The sequence below is a fragment of the Hibiscus syriacus genome, unplaced genomic scaffold (genome assembly GCF_006381635.1).
Source record: "Hibiscus syriacus cultivar Baekdansim isolate YM2019G1 unplaced genomic scaffold, ASM638163v2 tig00013040_pilon, whole genome shotgun sequence".
Classification (NCBI taxonomy): Eukaryota; Viridiplantae; Streptophyta; class Magnoliopsida; order Malvales; family Malvaceae; genus Hibiscus; species Hibiscus syriacus.
Window position 1 is genome coordinate 509,024 of NW_024062296.1, and position 2,181 is coordinate 511,204.

Consider the following 2,181-nt stretch of genomic DNA (forward strand, 5'->3'; position numbering starts at 1 on the left):
TAGAAAGACAATGTATCTTGCATTGCATTCATAACATGTAGTAAATTTGGGGGAGGTACTGTTCTTATTAGGCCATTTTCATGATAGGGTTAGTTGAAATAATTTGCCATGGCATTGATAGGATTTATGATAGTTTGTTGGAATAAGTCGATGATGCCCGATGATGATATTTTTTTATGGCTAATGTGATCTAAATGTTATGACTTTGGATGCCTTGGTGTGTATTATTGTAAATGAAATTAATTATTAAATTAGACTCCCCTATGTTTGTTAATTGTGTTTAATTGTGAATAAATGTTTTAGTATAATTGTAGAGGGACACTCCTTTTTTCCATGGCATTGTCTAGATACTGCATTTCAATAAGTGGCAGCCATGTGCATATGCATGAGTGAAAGTGGTTATGGGTGGCTCTACCTTACTAGCTCGAGGATGAAAGGTATGCTCCAATTCATTTTGAATGTGGGATGGTAGTCGTGAAAAACTAACTCTCATTGTAGGAGTGCAAAAAAATTTAATTAAATTTAGTATTGAATGGAAATGGGAATAATGAACTTGTGCTTAAAGTTGAAAACATGTTATGGCAGAATAATAGACGTTCTTTAGAATATTTCTAACTTGACTAAGTATAGATTGGAAACAGTCATGGACACACACTCGCATAAGGCCTTGTCCTAGAGTAATATTCTTGAAATATCAATTTGTCAAACTTGTTGATGCCAAAACATTTCTGAGGGCTGAAACTCTACCCCATAACAATGTCTTGATTCTGAACTTTTCCATAGCATTTTTCTTTTGCTAGCAACTATCCATTACTTGAGGATAAATAATAGCTTAAGTTTGGGGGTGTGATAACTACGTAAAAGGCTAAATTTAGGGCCTTTTTAGTTAAGTTATTAGTTGTCTTAAGGCATATGTAGGATCAACTGGATGCATTTAGGAGCATATAGTTGTATTTGGTGGTTTACCTTTGTTGTGGCATATTACTGTGTAAATGATGCTATTTTACGGGGAATATTTGTGCTTTGCTGGTGGCGTGCAAGTCAATGAAGAAAGGGACGTATATACATGAATGTCATGACATCTTCGGATGACAAGCAAGGAAGAATTGCCGAGGTAAATTGGGACAAATCTTATACGAAAAAAAATAAACATGAAGAAGATATTTTCATGGGAGCTGCCATCTGTACACACTCACATGTTTTCTGTCACCAACCGCCTAGAAGAGGACCATAAACACCTTTGCAACCATTTTCACGAGTGGGGAATGTATCTTAGGGTACTAAGAGAATTTTTGCACTAAAACCTAGGATATTCCCTTTGTATAAATAGAAAAGGTGGCCATAAAATGATGAAGAGGATTTTTTAGGGAAATAGTGAGCTAAGCAAGACTGGTAGAAAGCTTCCAACTTTCATTCCTCTTTCGTCTTTTCAAGGATCTCCTCCAAAGTAAAGTTCAAGGGAGTGACTTGCTAGGCATCCTAGAAAAGCTAGCTCGTTAAGGTGACGTTTGTGATGGTTTAAGGAGCAACCGACAACGGTCGTTGGGAGTGTCCTCCACCCTTATGCTTTATTTTCATTTTGATTTATTGGGTTTTATGGTGTGGAATATTTTCATAGATATTTCAAACCCCACCATGAACTAATCCTTATATGGTGTGCGTTTTTATGGACAATTAAGTGCTTGTTTTAATTAATGTATTGAGTTTTTATGTTCATCTATTTTTTGTTCATTATGCATAATTACTTGAGATTGTAGGAGGCATGAGAGTGTTTTTCTTAAGTATATTGCTTAGTGTCCGAGAGAAACTAGGTTATAGATCCTTAATGTTTGAGAGAAACTAAGGGATGATCTACGTGAGCAACGAGTTTTAGCTACCAACTAGAACCTAATCCACCTTAGAGTTAAGGCTAGTATTTCAGCGACTAAAATGCGTAGTGAAAATTCTGAACTTTGCCATGACATTTTTCTTTTGCTAGCTATTATCCTTTACTTGAGGATAAGTAATAGCTTAAGTTTGGGGTTGTGATAACTCCGTAAGAAGACTAAATGTAGGATCATTTAGATGCATTTAGGAGCATATAGTTGCATTTGTTGGTTTGGCTTTGTCGTGGCATATTACTGTGTAATTGGTGCTATTTTACGGGGAATATTTATGCTTTACTAATGATGTACAAGTCAA